General features: G+C 47.3%; 1 protein-coding gene across 6 annotated transcripts in view; it reads left to right on the plus strand.

The window, feature by feature from the left end:
* The window catches only part of LOXL3 (lysyl oxidase like 3), a 258,654-nt gene that overhangs the window by 72,503 nt on the left and 161,919 nt on the right, over positions 1 to 24,232 (plus strand). For 5 of the 6 annotated variants that reach the window (XM_073586837.1, XM_073586839.1, XM_073586843.1 and 2 more), the window contains exon 1: positions 16,216 to 16,513. The exons of the other annotated variant lie outside the window; for it this stretch is intronic. The gene's annotated coding sequence lies outside the window, so the exon portion shown is untranslated. Of the gene's footprint in view, positions 1 to 16,215; positions 16,514 to 24,232 lie in introns of those variants that run through there. 6 annotated transcript variants of the gene reach the window in all.

A 24,232-nucleotide genomic window follows, 5' to 3' on the forward strand; every position in this document is an offset into this window, starting at 1 on the left:
CTTGCTAACTATGTTACTATGAACCGGCTCTTGTCTGAGTAACTTGGCAACCCCCTTTTTGCCATAAGTTCCAGAACAAGCTAAATCCCGCCCTATTATCACTGAGTGTAGCATGTTTTTAGCTACTTCAATTCTTTGTGACTCTGTGCCACAGTTCATTTTTATAGTCACTTTGGCAACAAGGTAGTCCTTGGCGTCCTCATGAATACAGCGGACGCCCACGTGTTTTTCAGGGATCAACTGGTGGGGGAGTGTGGCCCTTACCAGGGTCACCAAACTCCCTGTGTCCAAGAGTCCTGACACCAGTATCCCATTTATTGTCACAGGACATGCTTGTGTCCCCTCACCAGGCTGATAATCCACACTGCAGGCTACATAGGCATAATATGAACAGCGCCTCTCTATAGTGCAGTCCATCAGTGGACATGCAGCGACAGGCGGCTATGTGCCCCGGACTGTGACACCTTGAACACATTAAGTCCTTACCATTGGCCTCTTGGGACCTCGGGATTCCCCCAAACGTGGCTCTACTACCCCTTTTTTGAGACTTAGACTCCTTCTGGGTATTCCAGTATGGGGATGTGCCAAGAGCCGGTTTATTTAAGTTTGCACCAGACCAACCAGGTTGTCCGCATTCTGGGGTTCTCCATGGGCAACCCAGGTCTGCACTGGCATGGGAAGGGAGTGGATAAATCTGTCCATAACAACATGGTCAACCATCTGAACAAATTGTAGCAGGTCAAGCATTTGGAAGAAAGGGGGTTTGTCACCGAAAAAGCCCAGTGATGGACCCTTTGTGTCCTGATGGACAGTCACTCTTGAGCATGCCAATATTTCAGTTTTTAGCTTGGAATACTCTTGTGCATCCTGTAAGGCCAGGTTAAAATAAGCCTTTTTAGGGCTCTCCAGTTAGATAGGGGTCCGGAACCTCCACCCACTGCTCTGGCGGCAAATTTTCCGCTATGCTAGCCTTTCAAACACAGTCAAAAATACCTCAACATCATTGCCTGGGGTCATCTTTTGCATTGCTTGTCTTACCACCTTCCAGAGGTATGATCCATCACCTGGACTTTGGAGAGGAGCCTATTCTCTCCTGCGGACATCCCCTGCCAGGAGTTCCATCTGCCGTTGCTGGAGCTAGATCTGCTGCATCAGGAGTCGGGTTGTCTCCTATTGGGCTTGTTGCTGCTTTTGGTGCTCCTGCTGGAGCTGCTGCTGGCTTTGGACAAGGTGCTTGATCTGCTCCTCCATTTTGTCTAACCGCTGTTCCATCCCTATAGCCAACTTCACCCAGGACATTAGACACCAAGATATCCCTATAAATGGGACTAATTAAAGGCAAAACTCAATAGGCATTATAACAACAACAACCACGATGGTGAAATGGTCTTCTGAAGCGGAGATGGTGTTCCAGGAGTTGAAGCTCACCCCATTGTAACAGCCGGTCTTGGTTGTACTTGATTTCAATAAGGAGTTTATCAATCAAAATGACGCCTCAGGTTGGCTTGTGGGAGCTGTGTTGTCCCAGGAAATAAATAGCGACAAACATCCAGACCTATTCCTAAGTAGGAAACCGCCCTCTTGTGAGAAGAAATATGCCATTATAGAGAAAGGGAGCTTGAGAATCAAATGGACAATTGACACGCTGAGGGTACTACCTGTAAGGCCATAAGTTCAGGCTAGTGTCCGATCACTAGAGCACACTACATTCTGAGAGGGGTTAATAGGCCATCTTAAGGGCTAGATTTTTTTGTGAACAGCTGAAGAGTGAGTGGGAGGCTGTTCACCATATCTCCACCTCAGGGTGTGGTTTAGGAGGTAGTCAGCCTTCTGAGTCAGTGGGGGTGTGCCAGGAGATGTGAACTCGAGAGTCGTGCCTGAAGATAAAGGAAAATTTGACTTATTTTCCCTATTTTTGTTCCTGATCGGGCGGGTACCCGCAACCACGAGGACTGTGCTATACGTTACCTTTTGTTTTCCTGTGATGCCAGAAAGGCTTTGTTTATTTTCATGAACTTTTCACTGGTTTATGTCATTCTTTTTTAATAAACCAGCAGAAGATTCAAACGAGAAACATTTGTGTGTCTACCTCTGTGAGCAGCCGAGTGAGCCAATCTGAAACAACTATCACATTACTATCCATATACTCAGTTACTCTTGTATACTCAGACATCCTCCCTTAAAGGGGTTGTCCACTTCTAGGACAGCCCCTTCTTAAATTAAATGTTCGACCTCGATAAAATAATAAACCCTGTATTCATCCACTGTACAGGCACTGTTCCCGCGTTTGACACTTGCTCTCCCTGGTGCTGTGATGCGATGTTGTGACATGTGGAGTCGGTGCCCAATCAGCACTGGGGTCACCGTCTCCTTCGTACGAACTGAGCATGAAGAGGAAGTCAGGGATCAGCTGCAGCCCGGACAGGCTCTTCATGTTCAGTTTGTCTGAAAGAGGAGACGGTGACACCAGCGCTCATTGGGCGCTGGGCATCATGTGTCATTCCACCGTAACACAGCCCCACGATGGCGAGTGCCAACACCGCTTGTACGGATCCGGCATGGGAGGTGAGTATAGGCTTTATTATTATATCGGGGCAGGGGTTGTCCACTACTAGGACAACCCTTTCTTAATCATTCCTTGTACGCACTCCTGCACATACATGCACAGACGCCCATACTGCAGTGCTCACATCACCAGGACTGCAGCTCATCTGTAAGTTCTCAGCTAAGCGAGGACTTGTGACTTGAGGTGCCTGTAATTCTATCCTTTTACTAATCTCCTTCTAGGTCTTCTGTTGACCTCTCTGCTGGGCTTTTTACCAGGCCTTGTACAAACTCTTTTTGAAGGTGCTTCTTCTGATCGTTGAGTGGACCTTCTGCAGGACTTTGGGGCAAAACTTATGGCCTTTCTGATGAGCTTTTTGCTTATTTTTTTTTTTTTTGCCATATTTTCTTCTGGTCCTTCTTATGCTCTTTTGGTCAGGTTTTTGACTGGTGTTTGGACCAGTTCTTCTGCTGGTCCTTCTTTGGATCTTTTTGACTTGCTTTTTGCTGTTCTTTCTGCTGTCTTTTCTTTCTGAGCTTTGACTTGTGCAGAATGCTTGTACAGTATGTCCTCTGGTGATATTTGGGTAATGTCTTCTCACCTCTTTGCCAGCACTTTGATTGGGACTTCTTTGGAACCTTTTTGTGGCCCTCTGCTCAGTTTTGGTCCAGTGCTGTAGCTGATATTTCTGCTACCTTTTCTACTGATCTTTTTGCCCTGCCCTTCTGCTAGTTCTGTTAGTTCACTTGATCAGAGCCTTGTTCTGAATCTTTTTGTCAAGTCTTCTGACAACTTTTTTTCGCATTAAATGTTTTTATTATTTTCCACAATGTATAAAACAAGGTAATAAACCGTAACAACCAGTGTATCATGAGCCGGACTTCTGTAATAATTTTCCAACTTTATAAATAATTGAAACAATCAATAAGAGGAAAAGATATTCCCCCAACTTGCAAAACCTCACCGGAGAGACCTTAGTCAATCAGCGCTGGTGGCAAAATAAACTATGAGGGAAGGTGCACCCCATCTGTAGCATCAGAGAGAGACCATGGGTGACTCCCCGATAAGGCGCCTGTATTCCTCCGAGATTGTGCGTTCCACATAAACCATATTTTGTTCAGAAGTGAGGGACATTTCTGGCGTAATGAGGGTAGAAGCTTCACGATAAATCTCATTCACGCCAGCAGAGCAGTTTGGGATAAAGGGCTAGGAGATTTCCAGAACACTGGTATACAGGTTGCTCCTCCATTAAGTAAATGGTGCAGTAAGGAGTGCTGCTAACTGTTAATAGGGATATTGCATTTCTGGAGGAGAAATATCTTCGGCTCATTCAATCTCCTTCCTGAATACTTCTTTCCCATATTTGAAGAGTAAGAGGTAGTACCACAATGTGTTGTGTAGGGTCGCCTCCCCAGAGTCGCATCGCCAGCACCAAGATGTGGTGGATGGGGAATATCAGCCTCAGTACAGTTGGGAAGCGGCACCATCTAGTGAATAGATTGGGATCAGTCCCTCGCGATCTGTATGAGATGATGTCTCGTGTGCTAATATAAGGATTCTAGGTTTCAGTTGTGTAGACCAGAAGATCCCCAAGGCTCTCCCTCAAGGAGGTCCTCAGAGGAATCTATGAGCCATTGATAAATCTGTGAGAGTGGTCAACCGCTATGAACCAGATAAGGAATGTCTGGCCTTATATATTTCACTGATGTAAGTGCTAATATGCGGATTTGAGGTTTCTCCTCTGCAGACCAGGAGACCCCCCAAGGCTCTCCCTTAAGGAGACAGCTCCTCAGGGGAATCATTGATAGATCTGTGAGAGTGGACAACCACTGTGAACCAGATAAGGAATGTCTGGCCTGATATTTCACTGATGTAAGTGCCCCCTGAACGTCTCAGGATTGGTGCAGTGGAGAGGGGGATGTAAGCCCAGAGTGTTTTATTGTGGAGTCCATGGTAATATGATAGCGAACAGTACAGATGGGGGCTGTATCCATGGTAGGTAAGATAATGGTGGTGGTGAAAAGTATTGTTCTCATGGCACCCAGCACATCTTAGTAGAGACCGGCATTAATCTACCACACGTGTGAGGAGCGCCGTGACACAGTACGTGTAGACGGTGTAGGAGTCCGGTGCGGATCCACCAGATCTTACACATATGTAATATAGGGCCCATGTACGTGGCGGATCCCATATGGATCTTGATCATAGACTGCACAGAGAAAGGGCCCGGGGGAGGCAGAGACAGCACATAGGAAGGGCCCGGAGGAGGCAGAGACGGCACATAGGAAGGGCCTAGAGATGGCACATACTAAAGGTCTCTGGGAGGCAGAGATGGCACATAGGAAGGGCATGGGGGAGACAGAGAGAACACATAGGAAGGGCATAGGGGAGGCAGAGACAGCACACAGGAAGGGCATAGAGGGCGCAGAGATGGCATAATAGGAAGGGCATGGGGGAGGCACAGATTGCACATAGGAAGGGCATAAGGGAGGCAGAGACGGCACATGGCAGGGGCCTAGAGACGGCACACAGGAAGGGCCTGGGGGAGGCAGAAAACAGCACATAGGAAGGGCCTGGGGGACGAGAGACAGCACACCGGGAAGGGCCCAGGGAGGCAGAGACAGCACACCAGGAAGGTCCTGGGGGAGGCAGAGACAGCACACCAGGAAGGGCCCGGGGAGGCAGACAGCACACCAGGAAGGTCCTGGGGGAGGCAGAGACAGCTCACAGGAAGGGGATGGGGAAGCAGAGACCGCACACAGGAAGGGCATGGGGAGGCAGAGACAGCACACAGGAAGGGCATGGGGAGTCAGAGATGGTACATAGGAAGGGCCTAGAGATGGCACATAGTAGAGGCCTGCGGGAGGTGGAGACAGCACACAGGAAGGGTATAGGGGAGGCAGAAACTGCACATAGGAAGGGCCTGGGGGAGGCAGAGATGGCATTTAAGAATACTGGGGGAAGCAGAGACAGCACATAGGAAGAACATTCAGATTAATAATCTTACAATGTCTGAACAAGGTAAAAATACCCGAATGCCATGAATTGAGGTTGTCACAAATTTTTGGGCGTAGGGGAGTGAAGTTCAAGTCAGAGACACAAGAAAGGCTCAGTGGAATCAGAGCCCCAGCTATTTTAAGGCTCAATCGGAAGTTATACCCTCTCATATATCGTCACTTACGGTCTGTGAACAGGCTCCACTTCAGATTGAGGTCATTGTAATGTTCCCCGACTGCAGCAGTTCTAATAGGAGATTGGGGGGGAGCGTGCGGTTTGGATATGAAAAACAATCCGTTGTTTGAGGAAGCTGCTATTTTTCGTTGATTGGAGTTGTCATAGAGAACATTAAAGTCCCCTAAGAGGTCTCCGAGAAGGGGCATTCACTCCACTACTCTCTCACACAGAATTTCCAGTAGGAGAAAGAGCTGACATTCTGAACCTCTTTTAATAGTAGAGCCACATGTTTAACATAGGGAAGTGGGACAATTACGTATATCTAAGAGGTGAAAAACAGATTACAGGTAATTAAACGGACGATCATTTCTGAGGTCCAGATACCAAGAGGCCATGTGTTTACACATAGATAGAGAAGAGGCAAAGTCTCCTTTTTTTCCCAGGAAAGAACTCCTGAGTTGAAAGGAAACTTTACATCTACAACTATACATTTGGGCATCGGTAGAAAGTTATGAATATTGGATTTTGTATAGATATGATATTGATGGAACATTACATCTTCAACTTCAGGATTAATAGGGGAAGAATATGCATATTTTTTCATAACTGTGACACCTGCCAATAAGCCCCAAATCAATAGTGGCCAGATAACAAACATGGCATGGCTGTTGTCAGTAATCTATGAAAATATAAAATCTCAATAAAAAATATGGCGATGATATCGAATGCTTGTGATCGTCAGGAGTGAAGATATTGTGAATGTTGGGAATATCAAAATTTTCTGAAACTGAAGACACATCCCATAACCAGCTCTACTGTGAGTCATCAAGGGGACCTGTGTGACTTTAAATTCCAACCTCTAATATTTCTGACTCAGTTATTTGATTTTGTTCTTTAATTTTTTAACTTGGGTGAAAATCTGATGTAGTTTTATGTTGGATGCAGAAATATGGAGAATTCTGAAGAGTTCACAAACTTTCAAACAGTACTGTATGTTTTTTGCACAGTCGTCCCAATTTTCCAGTGGATTGTAGCACCTGATATAATTACATGATCGAATAGGACCGGTGTCACTCCGCAATCCCGAGCTTCATTCATGGCTGTGATGCTGATGTCCAGGGAATGTGATGACGATGTGGTCAGGACTCAGGAATCCTCTGCGAGAAGTCACCAGACGTCTGACCAGGGAGTTTCAGGCCGTGGAGGCCTCCTGGCTTTAGCCTGTTTGTTTTTCCTGGGTCCTGGAGCAATTACTGACTTCACACAGAGCTTCATTCAGCAGCTCCAGAGAAAAAGACGGATTTATTAGTGGATTCATAATGGTGGATTGTAACTGCAGAGCCGTCTCTGGAAGACCATGGAGGTTGTGCTCTATAGAGGTGGGTGGGGGAGGCCATGACTGTACAGGGGCTGTGTGTACTGCAGTGGATTGTGGCATTCCTCCAGAATGGTGAATGCCCTGCCACCATCCTCCTGAAGTGGTGGACTGAGGTGTGTAAATCTGGTGTACCCAGTGGTCTCCACCATTAATGTACTGCCATAGTGATCACTGGAGATCTAGGTCCTCACCTCCTGCCTCCCGAGACCCATGGTGAACGCCCTGCCACCATCCTCCCCAGCCCTGCTGTGCCCCCAGCCGAAGGGGTGAGTACCCCCACTGGACTAATGTGTGCAAGTCTAGTGTAGCCGGGGGTCTCCACCATTAGTGTCCTACCGTAGTGATCACTAGAGATCTAGGTCCTCACCTCCTGCCACCTGAGACCCCTGGTGAAGGCCCTGCCACCATCCTCCCCAGCACTGCTGTGCCCCCAGCCGAAGGGGTGAGTGCCCCGACCGGACTAATGTGTGCAAGTCTAGTGTACCCAGGTGTCTCCACCATTATTGTCCTGCTATAGTGATCACTGGAGATCTAGGTCTTCACCTCCTGCCACCTGGCGACATGAGGCTGTGGGACTGACGGGGTACAGGTGTCTACGACTGATAACCCTGGTGACTTAGAAGATGAGATTGGTGGAGGTCCGACATTTGGGGGGGGCTGTAAACAGTGAGCTGTGCTGTTCTGTACTCCGCACCAGTTCTGTACTCCGCACCAGTTCTGTATTCCGCACCAGTTCTGTAGTCTGCGCAGCTCTCCTTTATTGCACACGGCTCTGTACTCCGCACGGTACAACCTTTACTACAAAAAGATGCCTGATTACAATCCTTTTTTCCAGACCCCCCCACTACTGTGCCTTAGGCAGCTCCCAAATCTAAGAAGCATCATTGTCAGAAGCCCCCTGTCCTCCCTAACAGCTGCAGGAACCTTTCCTTGAAACCAGAAAAAATGTAAAACCTGTCCATTTACAATGACCACGGACAAGGTAAAGATCCCCAACTCATCAGGACTACAAGATCCAAAGAACTTTCAGCTGCATCACATCTAATGGGGTGTACTTAATTATTTGTACTAAATGTCCAACTGGGGGTCTGTATGTGGGGGAGACAGGGCAAAAGCTTAGAACAAGGATGAATTCTCATCACCACACAATAAGAGAAAAAAGAATGGATCTACCTGTGGCAAAACATTTTTGTATGCCTGATCATAACACCATGGATATGAAATTACTGGTATTGAAAGGTAACTTCAATTCTCAGAGAGAGAGAAGAGTCTGGGAGTACAAATTTATGACGACCTTTGACACTCAATGCTGGAATGAATGTGCCGCATGGATTTATGCCTTTTTACATCAATTAAGGAATTTACTCCTCAGACCTTGTGGGGGCATCACAACACATTAGGAGACCCCAATCAGAGGACAATAATAGAGAATAGAATAGAAGTGATATATACACATAGATTTATAGATGTCAGTGACATGCACATATGTATGTATTCATATTACATAGAAGAAAAGCCGGCAATTCATGTGCCGTGTACTGTAATATCACAGAGTGACAGGATAGAATAGATATATACACATAGGATACATAGATATATAGATGTCAATAACAATAAAATATCTCTCTCTATATATCTCTGGCAAAAATTAAGAGGCCACTGCACAGTTTTCAGTTTGTCGGATTTTTCTCTTTTTATTTTTGAGTAAAATGTGGACTGTGGAGACCTGTGTGTCGTAACCAGCGCCTTCCCCCCTCGCTCCAATCCCATAATGAAACCCAGACAATCCTAGGTGGGCTGAACAGGTCGGTCACAGTTTATTAATTGCATAATCAGAGAAAGGCAATTACACTTCGTAAAGGGCGGCTCGCGCCGAGATCCTGTCCACTATCGACAGCCAACGAGCAGTTACGAACCTTTGCCTTCCACTATTTCTTCCGCTGTGACTTAGTAAAGGTAACAATGGTCAGCTAAATATACACATTTTTTTTTTAAATAATATAATTTACAACTTTAACATCTATCCGTTAGTATGGCCATTCACATCCATTAACACTTATAAGGGAGGGAGGGTGGGACAATAGCACAATAGTTTCCAGGTGTCTGCCGGGAAGGAAAGAGGAAGTTAGTGGCACGGACACCTGGCTTTAACCCCTGTAGGTGTGGCCGTAGGACCCTTCCCCTTTAAGAACCATTGGCCGGCAGGGGCATCCCAATTAGTGCATCACCAAGGGGATTGGTGTGAGGGGGGTACTGGGCACTGGCAGTATTTTATTGTTGTTAGGTGGGCTCCACAGTCAGAGGTGTGCTCCTTATGCAGTTCTGCACCTGACAAATTGCTCTTTTATTCTATAAACTACTGACAACTTGTCTCCAAATTTCCAAGCAATAAATTTTGTATTTATTTTCAGAAAATGAGAAATGGTCAAAATAACAAAAATTGCAGAGTGCTTGCAGACCTCAAATAATGCAAAGACAACAAGTTCATAATCATTTAGAAACAACAATACTAATGTTTTAGCTCAGGAAGCGTTCAGAGATCAATATCTTGTGGAATCCCCATGATTGTTAACCCCAGCTTTCCTGCGTCTTGGCTGCTTTCTTCCAGTCTCTCACACGGCTTTTGAGTGACCTTATGCCACTTCTGGTACACATATGTAAGCAGTTCTTCTTTGTTTGATGGCTTGTGACTCTCCATCTTCCTCTTTATTACATTCCAGAAGTTTTCAGTGGGGTTCAGGTCTGGAGACTGGGCTGGCCATGACTGGGATTGGTGGTGGTCCTTCATCCACACATTGATTGACCTAGCTGTGTGGCATGGCGCATTGTCCTCAGAGTTGGGGAACATTGCCTGAGCAGAAGGAATCGACTGTTTTTCCAGGATAACCTTGTATGCGGCTTGTTTTATACGTCCTTCGCAAAGAAAATAACCTGCCCAATTCCAGCCTTGCTGAAGCATCCCCAGATCATCACCGATCCTCCACCAAATGTCACAGTGGGTGCAAGACACTGTGGCTTGTACGCCTCTCCAGGTATCCATCTAATCATTAGACGAACAGGTGTTGGGCAAAGCTGAAAATTAGACTCATCAGAGAAGATTCACTCCAGTCCTCTATGGTCCAATTCCTATGGTCTTTGGCAAACTTCAGCCTGGCTCTCCTTTGTTTCTCATTGATGAACGGCTTTTTTGTAGCTTTACATGACTTGAGCCCTGCCTCTAGGAGCCTGTTATGAACTTTTCTTGCTGTGCACTTCACCCCAGCTGCCATTTGCCATTCCTTTTGTAGGTCACTTGATGTCATCGTTTGCTTGCTGAGTGACATTTGAATAAAATGACGGTCATCCTGGTCAGTGGAGAGTCGTTTTCACCCTCTGCCGGTCTGTAGCTTTGTTGTCCCCAATGTCTGCTGCTTGACCTTGTTGTAATGGACTGCTGTCTTAGAAATTTTAAGGATGGAGGCAACATGGTGCTCACTGTATCCCTCTGCTAGTAAAGCCAGAATTGAGCCCTTCTTTTCCTCACTCAAGACTTTTCTTTTCAACTCCTTTGGCATGGTGAAAAGTTATTTTTCATTCCTATTACTTTTGGGATATTACTAGCACTTGTTTTGTCATCCAGCTTGTCCTATTGCAGGAGGATTGTGAACACCACAGCAGGGTTTTTATACTTTCCTTCGTTATATAAGATTTGGTTCAGGTGATCACTAATCAGAAGCACATTAAGTAGAATGAGGTGTCCTCTGGTTGGAATTCAGCTGACACTGGAATGGAATGGCTGTCAGACATGGAGAGAAGCGGATTTTTATACAACTGTGCAGTGGTCTCTTGAGTTTTGCCAGAGCTGTGGTTGTGTGTGTGTATATATATATATATATATGTGTGTGTGTATATATGTATGTGTCTGTCTGTGTATATATATATATATATATATATATATATATATATATATATATATACACGTACACACACATAGATCAGTTGTGGTGAACCTATGGTACGCATGCCAGAGGGGGCACATATAGCTCTCCCGGTTGGCACAAGTGACATCTCCTCAAAGCTAGCGTCACCATCACTCTCCTCAGCCATCTCCCTCATAACTAGCAGCATGGCCACTCTCCTCTTCATGCGCACCGTGCCATCCTATCAGTCTGTGCGTGTGCTGAGTAGAGAGATGGTGCTTGGTCTGAGGAGACTGGCGACACTATTTCTCAGAAGATGGCGCATGTGCCCACAAGTAAGCTTGTGATGTATGAAGAGACCAGAATAGCATTGTAACTGGCAGAAGTGAGTGGTAATTTTTTATGTGAGGCCATTATACAGTATGGAGCATCATGTGGGGCCACTATACAGTATGGAGCATCATGTGGAGCCATTATACAGTATGGAGCATCATGTGAGGCCATTATACTATACGGAGCACTATGTGGGGCCATTATACTGTATGGAGCATCATGTGGGGCCATTATACAGTATGGAGCATCATGTGAGGCCATTATACCATATGGAGCACTGTTGGGAATTCTCTTCTGAGTCGGGGCTCCCTCTGGTGGTTACTGTGGGTAGTGGAGCTGGCCGGATTGACAGAGGTCTGCCACCTGATGATGATGATTGGAGATCTGGGGTTACTAATTGGGAGTATTTAAGTGAGCAGACTTCTCTCAATTGTTGCTGGTGATTAGTTCTTCCTGTGCAACTTGAGGTCTGCTGTCTCATGGCTGATCCTGCATTTTTCAGCTAAGTTGTTCATTTGCTAATATTTTGCTTCTGATCTGGTTTTGCCTTTTTCTGCTTTGCTTTGCGGGTTCAGCGTGCTCCCTGCTGGGGGCTGTGCTGGACCTCGCTCCATATGTTGCAGCTTGTGTCAGTTTGTTCAGTCCCCTGTTATATTAGTCTCTTTTGCTTTGCGGCCAGTTCATTCCAGAATGCTAATACAGTGGGGGCGAGGTCGTGAGACTTCAGTGTTTTTTTGTGCATCAGACGTGTTGGATTTTTTAGGGTTTTTGCGTGATTGCAGACAGTGTCTCTCCTTTCCTATCCTATCTAGTCAGTTTGGGCCCCATCATTTTCTCAGTCTATTTTCTGCCTGCGTTTGTGTCTCATCTTTTCTCACCGACAATATATGTTTGGGGGCTATCTATTCCTTTGGGGTCTACTCCGGGGCAGTTTAGATTTCACCTTTCTTGCTTTAGGCTTAGTTAGCTCTATGGCTGTGCCGAGGCGTCTAGGGCATCGTAGGTACGCTCCACAGCTACTACTAGTTATGTTGTTAGGATTAGGGGTCTGCAATCCGCTAAGTTACCAACCTTTCTTTTACCTGGTGGCCTAGCCTATTCCTGCCATCCTCCTCGGTGTCCTGTTCATAACAGAGCACAATGTGGGGCCATTATACAGTATGGAGCATCATGGGAGGCCATTATACTATATGGAGCACTATGTGGGGCCATTATACTGTATGGAGCATCATGTGGGCCATTATACAGTATGGAGCATCATGTGGGGCCATTATACAGTATGGAGCATCATATGAAGCTATTATACTGTATGGAGAATTTTGTGAGGCCTTTATACTGTATGGAGCATCATGTGAGGTCATTATACAGTATGGAACATCGTGTGAGGCCATTATATAGTATGGAGCATCATGTGAGGCCATTATACAGTATGGAGCATCATGTGAGGCCATTATACTGTATGGAGCATCATGTGAAGCTATTATACTGTATAGAGCATCATGTGAGGTCATTATATTGCATGGAGCATCATGTGAGGCCATTATACTGTATGGAGCATCATGTGGAGCCATTGTACACTGTGGAGCATTATGTGGGGCCATTATACTGTATGGAGCATTATGTGGGGCCATTATACAGTATGGAGCATCATGTGGGGCTATTATACAGTATGGAGCATCATGTGAGGTCATTATACAGTATGGAGCATCATGTGAGGCCAATATACTGTATGGAGCATTATGTGGGGTCATTATACAGTATGGAGCATTATGTGGGGTCATTATACAGTATGGAGCATCATATGAGGTCATTATACTATATGGAGCACTATGTGAGATCATTATAGAGTATGGACCGCTACCTGGTTCCATTATACAGTATGGAGCATCATGTGAGGCCATTATATAGTATGTAGCATCATGTGAGGCCATTATACAGTATAGAGCATCATGTGAGGCCATTATACTGTATGGAGCATCATGTGAGGCCATTATACAGTATGGAGCATCATGTGGGGCCATTATACTGTATGGAGCATCATGTGAGGCCATTATACTGTATGGAGCATCATGTGAGGCCATTATACAGTATGGAGCATCATGTGGGGCCATTATACTGTATGGAGCATCATGTGAGGCCATTATACTGTATGGAGCATCATGTGAGGCCATTATACAGTATGGAGCATCATGTGGGGCCATTATATAGTATGGAGTATTATGTGAGGCCATTATACAGTATGGAGCATCATGTGGGGCCATTATACTGTATGGAGCACTATATGGCACCATTATACAGTATGCAGCACTATGTGGGGCCATTATGCAGCATGGAGCACTATGTGAGGTCATTATACAGTATGGAGCTCTACGTAGTTCCATTATACTATATGGAGCACTATGTGAAGTCATTATACAGTATGGAGCACTACATGGTTCCATTATAAAGTATGGAGCACTATGTGAGGTCATTATACAGTATGGAGCACTATCTAACATAGTAATATAGTTATTAAGGTTGAAGGAAGACTTTAAGACCATCTTGTTCAACCCATATCCTACCCTAACCTGCCCTAACATGTTGATCTAGCGGAAGGCACAAAAAAACCCATGTGGCAAACACTAAGCTTCACATAGGGGGAAAAAAATTCCTTCCCGACTCCACAGACGGCAATCAGACTAGTTCCCTGGATCAATGCAATATCAAGGAAACTAGTGTATATACCCTGTAATATTATACTTTTCAAGAAAGGTATCCAGTCCCTTCTTAAATTTTAGCCGTGAATCACTCATTTCAACATCATACGGCAGAGAGTTCCATAGTCTCAGTGCTCTTACAGTAAAGAATCCGCATCTGTGAGAATGCTTAAACCTTCTTTCCTCCAGGCATAGAGGATTCCCCCTTGTCCCCATCTCAGGTCTAAGAGTAGAAAGGTCATTAGAAACGTCTTTTTACTATCCCCTCATATATTTATACATTGTAATAAGATCACCCCGAAGCCAATAACCCCAAGTGTAATAACCTGTCTTGGTATTGCAGACCCCCCCCAGTTCCATCACTCTCATTCCCTTCTTTTGAGGTCCACAAAATCAGACTCTTCCGTCCCCTCGAGTAACGGTCATATACCGGCCCCCAGACTCATCCACCCAATTCCTTGACCACTGCTCAGCCCCCAGGGGCAGTGACTCCATCCCTCCCAGCATTTCCCCTGGCTCACTCTCCACATTTGATCTCATCACAGAAGAAGTCTCCAGGCTCCTCTTCTTCGTCCAACTACATGCACTTCTGACCCCATTCCCTCACATCTCCTCCAGTTTTTCTCTCTCTAGTCGTTACAACTCACCTAACTACAATCTTTAATCTCTCCCTCTCCTTGGGCATTTTCCCATCCTCCTTCAAACACTCTATCATTACTCCCTTATTAAAGAAACCCGCTCTCAACCCATCCTGCACAAACAACTACAGACCAGTCTCCAATCTCCCCTTCATCTCTAAACTCTTGGAGCACCTGGTCTACTCCCGCCTTATCCGTTACCTCTTCACTCACTGCCTCCTAGACCCTTCACAGACCGACTTCCGCTCCCTACATTTGACAGAAACTGCACTCAAAGTTACCAATGACCTTCTGACAGCAAAATGTAATGGTGACCACTCTCTGCTCATTCTTCTCGACCTTTCTGCAGCTTTCGACACTGTTGACCACCATCTCCTCCTCTCTATGCTCCAACCAATAGGCATAAAGGACATTGCTGTCTCCTGATTCTCTTCCTATCTTTCTAACCTCTCCTTAAGTGTTCTGTTCGCTGGCTCCACTTCATCTCCTCTTCCTCTCACTGTTGAGGTACCTCGGGGCTCAGTCCTTGGCCCCCTTCTCTTCTCTCTCTACACGGCCCCAATTGGACAGACTATTAGCAGATTTGGCTTTCAGTACCAGGGGAAATGCAGAGTGATAATGTAAACTCCCCATTAAGTATTATCTGCCTAACCCAGGAAGAAGTGCAGAACCGCCTTAGTAAGATTAAAATGGACTTATCACCAGGCCCTGATGGCATTCACCCTCGGGTATTAAGGGAGTTAAGTAATGTGATAGACAGGCCTCTATTCCTTATATTTAAAGACTCTATAGAAACAGGGTCTGTTCCTTTTGATTGGCGGCAAGCAAATGTGGTACCAATATTCAAAAAGGGGTGTAAAAGGGAACCTGGGAACTATAGGCCGGTAAGCTTAACATCTGTGGGGGGTAAAATTTTTGAAGGGTTTCTAAGGGATACCATTATGGAATATCTCAATGTTAATAAATGTTTAACTCCATATCAACATGGATTTATGAAGGATCGCTCCTGTCAGACTAACCTGATCAGCTTCTATGAGGATGTAAGCTCTCAAATGGACCCAGGAGACTCATTGGATGTCATTTATCTCCACTTCTCTAAAGCATGTGACACTGTCCCACCTAAAAGATTGGTAAGTAAGAGAAGAAAGCTCTCCACGGTGTGGCACCCCCCTACATCTCCTCCCACATTTCTGTCTATCGGCCTAACCGACCGCTGCGCTCTGCAAACGACTTTCGACTAACCTCTGCACTAATCGGTACCACCCACTCCCGACTCCAAGACTTCTCCTGTATGTGCTCCTCAGGATATGCATGTGGGTGTTTCCTCGATGGTGAAACAGTGACCGGCATGATTGTAAATGGCCGGTATGTGTCGCAGAGGGCGTCTGCGCTGTAAGCCCAAGAATGATGTTGTGCTGGGACTTGTAGTTCCATGAGTTTACCTATAATGGGGGCTTATAGGGCTAGTCAGAGAGCTGGGCGGGATCGGCTAGCCACACATACACCGCCCACATATGGGGGTGGTTTGGGATTTATAATGTGACTGAGGTCTGGTCACATGGCGGAGTGTGTGATCCTGAGTGGTCAGAGTGCAAGGTCCTGGAAGGCCTGTGTGTTGGGAGCTGCTGACTTCCTGAAGAGCACATGGTGTGTTGGGAGGTCCTGGCCGGAGAATCAGATCCCTGAATAGCTCCCAGTGAGGGCTGTGTGTTGGACAATCCCGGGGGTGATGGACGTCCTGAATAGCACCCGCTGAGGCCATGTGTGAGAAGAGTCTGTGACGGTCCTGCATTGGGGGAGAGAGAGAGAACTGATAAGGAGTCGGCGTCTGGAGCAGGAGCTCCTGTAAGGTACCATCACATACTGTTGGTGCTTGTAAATGTCCATGAATGTTAATGAACTCTTTGGCGTGCGGTTGCCCACAGTCACTGGACAGAGAGGTGCAGTGTCTAGGAACTGCAAGTTAAAGCCATATGTTGAAATGTTAGGGGCGGTGGTAGGCCTGTGACGTGCAACAGTGTCCACCGTGTGATTTGTGCTGTGTAAAATAAACCGATATAGACTGTCTTATGTGCAAAACCATGCCTGTCTACGTTAATCCCGTGCCAAGCGAGTGTCCCCCAACACACACAGTAGGTGCTGCCCTATAATACACACCTGTGCTCTGCATCTCCCCAACCTCAGTGTAGATGGTAAGCTCTCACCAGCAGGGGTGTTGTATTTTGCATTAATCATTGTATTATTGTTAACGTTGTTACTTATGACTGTTGTGTTTGACAGTAAAGCGCTGTGGCATATGTTGGCGTTAAATAGAGATGATTATTATTAATAACCTTGGTCGCGCTTCTCTGCACCCGCTCCAGTTCAGCTATGTCTTTCTTATACACCGGAGACCAGAACTGTACACAGTATTCTAAGTGTGGTCGCACTAGTGACTTATCTAGAGGTAAAATTATGTTCTCCTCATGAGCATCTATGCCTCTTTTAATGCATCCCATTATTTTATTTGCCTTTGCAGCAGCTGCCTGACACCGGCCTCTAAATGTGAGTTTGTCGTCCACCCATACACCCAGGTCTTTTTCAGTGATGGTTTTGCCCAGTGTTTTACAGTTAAGCACATAATTATACAACTTATTCGTTCTACCCAAGTGCATGACCTTACATTTATCCCCATTAACCCCTTCATGACCGGAGCTTTTTTCAGTTTTGCGTTTTTTGCTCCCCTTCTTCCCAGAGCCATAACTTTTTTATTTTTCCGTCAATATGGCCATGTGAGGGCTTATTTTTTGCGGGACGATTTGTAGTTTTGAATAACATCATTGGTCTCAACATATCATGTACTGGATAACGGGGAAAAAATTCAAAGTGCGGTGAAATTGCAAAAAAAGTGCAGTCCCACACTTGTTTTTTGTTTGTCTTTTGTACTAGGTTCACTAAATGCTAACACTGCCCTGCCATTGTGATTCTCCAGGTCATTACGAGTTCACAGACACCAAACATGTCTAGGGTTTTTTTTATTTAAGTGATGAGAAAAAATTCCAAAGTTTGCTTAAAAAAAAAAAAATTGCACGATTTTCCGAGACCGGCAGCGTCTCCATTTTTCGTGATCTCGGGTCGGGTGAGGGCTTATTTTTTGCGCGCGCCGAGCTGCCGTTTTAATGATGCCACTTTTGTGCCGATATGATCTTTTCATCGCCCGTTATTGTATTTCAATGCAATGACGCTGCGACCAAAAAAAGTAATTCTGGTGTTTTGATTTTTTTTCTCGCTACGCTGTTTAGTGATCAGGTTGATCCTTTTCTTTATTGATAGATCGGGCGATTCTTAACACGGTGATACCTAATATGTGTATGTTTGATTTTTTTTTTTTTATTGTGAATGGGGGGGGTGATTTGAACTTTTTTTTTTTTCTTATTTAATTTTTAAAAAACATTTTTCTTTAACTTTTGGCATGCTTCAATAATCTCCATGGGAGGCTATAAACTGCCATAGCTCGATCAGCTCTGCTACATACAGGCGTTGATCAGATCACCTCTTTGTAACAGAATTACTGCATTGCTATGAGCACCAACCACCGGGTGGTGTTCATAGCAGTCCGACATCAACAACCATAGAGGGACCTCAGGTTGTTATGCCGATGAATCGATGACCCTGATCACGTGACGGGGGTCAGCAGTGCGTGTATTTCCAGCCCGATGGCCGGAAGTGCGTGATAAATGCTGCTGTCAGAGTTTGACAGTGGCATTTAGCTAGAAAATAGGTGTGGGTGGATCGCGACATGTCCCGGCTTTGATGCGGGCTCACCGCTGGAGCCCACCTCAAAGCAGAGGTGCTGCCATCGGAATACTATTCCGTCCGATGGCAGTAAGGGGTTAAAGCTCATTTGCCATTTATCAGCCCAAGCTTCTAGTTTGCATAAATCCTTCTGTAATATAAAATTGTCCTCCTCTGTACTGATTACCCTGCAGAGTTTAGTGTCATCTGCAAATATTGAAATTCTACTCTCTATGCCCCCTACAAGATCATTAATAAATATGTTAAAAAGAAGCGGGCCCAAAACTGACCCTTGTGGTACCCAATGCTGACCCCTTGTGGTACCCAATGCTGACCCCTTGTGGTACCCAATGCTGACCCCCTGTGGTACCCAATACTGACCCCTGTGGTACCCAATACCGACTCCTGCGGTACCCAATACTGACCCCTGTGGTACCCCACTGCTAGCCGTGACCCAGTCCAAGTGTGCTCCATTAATAACCACCCTTTGTTTCCTATCCCTGAACCAGCTCTTAACCCACTTACAAATATTTTCCCCTATCCCCATTGTTCTCATTTTATGTATCAACCTTTTGTGTGGCACTGTATCAAAAGCTTTTGAAAAGTCCATGTACACCACGTCCACTGCATTCCCTTGGTCCAGTCCGGAACTTACCTCTTCATAAAAGCTTATCAGATTAGTCTGACAGGAACGGTCCCTTGTAAACCCATGTTGATATTGGGTCATGAGGTTCTTCTTCTTCAGATACTCCAGTATAGTATCTCTTAGAAAACCCTCCAGGATTTTACCCACAGTTGAGGTTAAACTTACTGGCCTATAATTTCCATGTTCAGTTTTTGTCCCCTTTTTGAATATTGGCACCACATTTGCTATACGCCAGTCCTGTGGTACAGACCCTGTTATTATGTTTCACGCCGCGCTCACCTGGGGGCGGGACCTCGGCCCCGACATCATCTCTTCCGGAGCCACGGTCACTCCGGGGGTCCCGCCGGGTGCGCACCTCTCGTACCTAGGTCCCTGTCTCCTCCATGTTATGTCTGCGCTTGCGCGCTTTTCTCAGTTCGGTCTCCAGGTCAGTCCTCTCTATGGTACTGGAGGACTTGACCCGGAAGCTCTCATGATCATGTGCTATATCAGGCTACCTCTTCCAAGGGGAGGTGCCTGATTATTGTTGTGCTTCCTGGCTTGGTCTGCCATGGCCCTGCCTGGCTGTGCGCTGTATTCGGGTCCCCTGCCTTGCACTCTGTTGTGCCTCTTGGCACACGCTCTGAACCTGCACTCTGCCTTGTACTCGGTTGTGCCTCCTGGCACACGCTCTGACCCTGTGCTCTGTCTTGTACTTAGTTGTGCCTCCTGGCACACACTCTGATCCTGTGCTCTGTCTTCTACTCAGTTGTGCCTCCTGGCACATGCTCTGATCCTGTACTCTGTCTCTTACTCAGTTGTGCCTCCTGGCACACCTTCCAATCCTGCATTCTGTCTTATTCTCAGTTGTGAACTCTGGCACACACACTGCTCCTGTACTCTGCTACACCTCCTGGCACACCTGCGGCCTGACTCAGTGCTCTGACGTGCTCCTTGCACGCATCCTGCTTCACTCACACCCGGACGTACGAAGTCTCTGTATACCACGTGTTCCCGTGTCCACGCTTTACACGTTCCTGCAGACACACTCACCCACTCGTGTCTCCTGTGAGCCGGCCGCCTGGTGCCAGCAGTCGTGGTACCTCACCCCCTGGGGCTTGCCCCTGACACTCCCTGTATAGGGGGTGGTCTTCTCTAGGTCTGCTTGCCCTGGGAGGGTTGGTGTCACGACCCAGAGGGTCCACTCCAGGAGTCGTCACAGTATAATCAGGCCATGGACCCCGCTGGTACCACCGCCTCCGTCCAAAAGGAACTGGTGTTCCTACGGGAGAGTCAGACCAGGATCATGTCCTTTCTGAAATCCATGGAGTCCCGTTTGTCGGCCATGCAGTCCTCTGACCCTGGGAATGCTTCCCAGCTGGCCAGCCTCCAGCAAGAACTCACACAGCAACGCGACACCCAGGTCCATATCCTCAACTATATGGCGTCGGTAGACAGTCTGCTTCTTTCCATACAAGCCGTTTCTGCCCAGTCCTCGGCCCCGCACCCACTGCCGCGCCTCGGCAAGCCACTCCGATATAGCGGGGACCCTAAGTTTTGTCGAGGATTTCTGACCCAATGCCGGTTACTTTTTGAGCTTTTGCCGCAGCACTATCCCACTGAGCGCGCCCAAATTGCCTTTATTGTTTCACACTTAGAGGGGGAGGCGTTAGCATGGGTGAACCCCCTCTGGGAGCGCAATGACCCACTCGTCTCTCAGCTTTCCACCTTTTTGGACACCTTCCGCAAGGTGTTCGATGAGCCGGGTCGGCTGGCCTCTGCCACCGAGTCTCTCTTTAACCTCCATCAGGGTACGCTACCGGTGGGACAGTATGCCATCCGTTTTCATACCTTGTCCTCCGAACTCGGTTGGAACAACGAGGTTCTCGTAGGGATCTTTTGGTGTGGCCTGTCCGGTTGGATCAAAGACGAACTGGCAGGTCGGGATACTCCCACCTCTTTAGAGGATCTGATCTCTCTGGCGACACGCATTGACCTGCGGTTTCAGGAACGTGCCCGTGAATCAGCCAGAGAGAGGAGCTCCTCTCACCTCCTTCGTTCCTGCCCCAAGAAGCCGGGAAACTTCTCCTCCTAGGGTTGGTAGGAGAGGCCTCCCTAGGTGTACGTGATCCCTCTCCTCCCCTGCTCGTGTCCGTGTTATTGAATCTCAGTGCCAAGCGTTATTCTGAGGAGGCTTTTCTGGATTCTGGCGCGGAGGGGAATTTTATCACACTCGAGGCGGTTCCTGTCAGATCCCTGGAGAGTCCTCGGTCGATAGTTTCGGTCAATGGTGCGTCCGTGCAGGAGACCGTTACCCAGGGCACCGAAGACATCGAGCTGCAGATCGGAGCCCTGCACCAGGAGAAGATCTCCTTCCTCGTCTTGTCTACCATGTCTCACACGCTTCTTCTAGGTCTCCCTTGGCTTCGGACTCATGAGCCAACCCTGGACAGGCGGTCGGGCGAGATACTCCGTTGGGGACCGTCCTGACAGGAGAAGTGCCTGTTGCCCGTCCATCCGATGAACTCTGCCTGTCCATCCCCGGCATCTACAGGTCTGCCGTCGGCTTACTGGTCCTTTGCAGATGTCTTTGACAAGAAGGAGGCCGAGACTCTGCCCCTCCATCGGCCATATGACTGTCCGATTGACCTCATTCCTGGTTCTACGCCACCCAGGGGTAGAATATATCCGCTATCCCCTGCTGAAACCCAAGCTATGTCTGAGTATATCCAGGAGAACCTTTCGAGAGGTTTTATCCGTAAGTCCTCCTCGCCCGCGGGAGCGGGATTTTTCTTTGTCAAAAAGAAGGACGGCTCCCTCCGTCCTTGCATAGACTACCGAGGCCTGAACGATATCATGGTCAAGAACAAGTACCCATTGCCATTGATCCCGGAACTCTTTGCCCGGCTTAGAGGAGCTCGAATTTTCACCAAACTGGATCTTCGTGGGGCCTACAACTTGATCCGCATTCGTTCTGGTGATGAGTGGAAGACCGCCTTTAACACCAGAGACGGTCACTACGAGTACTTGGTCATGCCCTTCGGCCTCTGCAATGCCCCAGCGGTGTTCCAGGAGTTCGTGAATGACGTCTTCGGGGATATGCTCTACTCCTGCGTTGTAGTCTATCTGGATGACATCCTCGTTTTTTCTCCAGACCTCTCCGCCCACAGAAAGAACGTGCGTCAAGTCCTCCAGCGCCTGAGGGAGAACCACCTATGTGCCCTCGAGCAAACGTCCCTGCCATTCTTGGGGTACATTATCTCAGAATCAGGTCTACGCATGGATCCGGCAAAGGTGTCTGCTGTCCTCGATTGGCCACAGCCCCATGGGGTGAAGGCAAGCCAACGCTTCCTTGGTTTTGCGAACTACTACCAACAGTTCGTTCCTCATTTCTCCTCGTTAGTTTGCCCCATCTCGTCCCTTATCTGCAAGGGAGCTAACCCAAAGGCTTGGCCCTCTGAGGCTGAAGAGGCCTTCCAGTCGTTGAAGCAAGCCTTCGCCGCTGCTCCGGCGCTTCACCGACCTGAGGTTAGTAGACCTTTCACTCTCAAGGTGGACGCATCCTCTACCGGGGCTGGCGCAGTCCTTCTGCAGAAATCCTCTTCTGGACGTTTTGTCACCTGTGGCTTCTTTTCTAAAGTATTTTCCTCCTCTGAACAGAACTACTCCATTGGCGACAAAGAGCTATTGGCCACTAAATTGGCCTTGGAGGAGTGGAGGTACTTACTGGAAGGCGCCATACATCCATTCAAGATCTTCACGGACCATAAGAACCTGGCGTACATCCAGTCCGCACAGAGGCTCAATCCTCGGCAAGCCAGGTGGTCCCTATTCTTTGCCCGCTTTGACTTTGAACTACATTTTCGGCCCGGCGATAAAAACATTAGAGCGGATGCGTTGTCAAGATCATTCCTGTCGTCTGATGCAGAGGAAGAACCCTCTCATATCATTGATCCATCAAAAGTAATTACCGTGGCTCCTGTCAAGTTAACCACGTTACCTCCGGGAAGAACCTTTGCGGCTGAGAATAACCGAAAACGAGTGTTGAATTGGGGACATTCATCCAAGATTGCCGGCCACGTTGGTGTCCAAAAGACTTTGGACTTAATCTCTCGCTATTATTGGTGGCCTTCACTCTCCCAGGATGTTAAAGACTTTGTGGCATCTTGCCCGTCCTGTGCCCAGAACAAGATACCCAGACAACCACCCTCTGGTCTTCTGCTTCCGCTTCCCGTTCCGTCGGCTCCATGGCAGCACATAGCCATGGATTTCATTACTGATCTGCCTTGTTCTTCCGGTTGTACTGTGGTCTTGGTGGTTGTAGACCGATTTTCAAAGATGGCCCACTAAATTCCTCTTCCCGGACTACCCTCTGCTCCTGACTTGGCGAAGATCTTCATTTCCCATATCTTCAGGATTCACAGCTTCCCCCAGCACATCGTGTCAGACAGAGGGGTCCAATTCACCTCTTGGTTCTGGAGAGCTCTATGCGGACTCATGAAAGTGTCATTGGATTTCTCTTCCGCCTATCACCCCCAAACCAATGGGCAGGTGGAACGTACCACCCAGATCCTTACATCCTACCTCCGGCACTTTTCTAATGCTCATCAGAATGACTGGGTCGGTCTACTTCCTTGGGCTGAGTTCGCCTACAATAATCACTCCAGTGAATCGTCTACCAAGTCTCCTTTCTTCATCGTCTTTGGACAGCATCCCAATGTGCCTCTACCGGTACTTCCTGTCTCGGGGGTACCTGCTGCCGATTCTCTGTCTGGAGTTCTCCAGGGTATGGCAGGAGACCAAAACCGCTCTCGAGAAAGCACGGGACAGAATGAAATTACACGCTGACAAGAGGCGCCTGGACGTTCCTCCATTTCTCCCTGGTGACAAGGTGTGGCTCTCCACCAAATACGTCCGCCTTAAGGTACCATCTTACAAACTGGGTCCCCGTTACATTGGTCCTTTTGAGGTCCTCAGGCGGATTAATGATGTTGCTTACAAATTGAAGCTGCCTCCTTCACTCCGTATTCCCAATTCCTTCCATGTGTCTCTCCTTAAACCTGTGGTTCTTAACCGATTTCATCCTTCTCCAGGCCACAAACCCCAGCCTGTTGGCTTGGGGGATGAGTTTGAGGTGAATGACATTTTGGCCATGAAGAAGGTAAGAGGG

The sequence above is a fragment of the Dendrobates tinctorius genome, unplaced genomic scaffold, assembly GCF_039654945.1.
Source record: "Dendrobates tinctorius isolate UK_male_01 unplaced genomic scaffold, ASM3965494v1 ptg000096l, whole genome shotgun sequence".
Classification (NCBI taxonomy): Eukaryota; Metazoa; Chordata; class Amphibia; order Anura; family Dendrobatidae; genus Dendrobates; species Dendrobates tinctorius.